Genomic DNA, 833 nt, shown 5'->3' on the forward strand with positions numbered 1-833 from the left:
TATACACTTTATTTTGTGGGGTGAATTTGTACTTGCAGAGTTACATTGTACTTTGGTCAAAAACTGCATGAATTTATGTAAAACTCTGTCTTCTCACTTTTTTAGATTAGAATCAATCTAAACATCATGGCACAGACAGAGAACACAGGGGGCTCACACCTTCAACATATTGTCTAGCTATCACCAATTGTTACAGTTAACCTGAGAATGCAACTTTTAAAAAAAAGTTTTGTGATTTACACATGAAAGAAGTGAAACTATCATGGTACTCAAACAGGTGAAAGACTTAACAATCAAGGTAGTTTTCAATGTATAATTTCAGTTACATCAGACTGTAAACTTTTGCTATAAATTCTGCGCCTTACAATTGTGTCCTCCACAACCACCTGATGAAGGAGCGGCGCTCCGGAAGCTAGTGCTTCCAAATAAACCTGTTGGACTATAACCTGGTATTGTGAGATTTTTAACTGTACACCCCAGTCCAACACCGACATCTCCAAATCATAGCTATTATTTAGATTTTGCATTGATTCAATACAGCTGAATAGCTTGCTAAGCCATTTTTGAGAGCAGTTAGTCAACCACGTTGCCATGGATCTGCAGTCGCATGCAGCCCAGGCTGTGAAATTATACCCGATTTTCTTACCTAAAGGACGGGAAGCAGATTACGATAGTCAGCAGTGGTTCTGAGCTCACTATTGCTGAGATTGACTTTTGATGCCCAGGTTACAGGTGGAATAATCGCAATAATTCCCAGCTTAAGGGTTGGAATGATCCTGATTATCCCCAGTCTAGAAATCACCTTCAACAGGATGTGGTGAGCCTGCGATCCA

Source organism: Chiloscyllium plagiosum, unplaced genomic scaffold (genome assembly GCF_004010195.1).
Source record: "Chiloscyllium plagiosum isolate BGI_BamShark_2017 unplaced genomic scaffold, ASM401019v2 scaf_5798, whole genome shotgun sequence".
NCBI lineage: Eukaryota > Metazoa > Chordata > Chondrichthyes > Orectolobiformes > Hemiscylliidae > Chiloscyllium > Chiloscyllium plagiosum.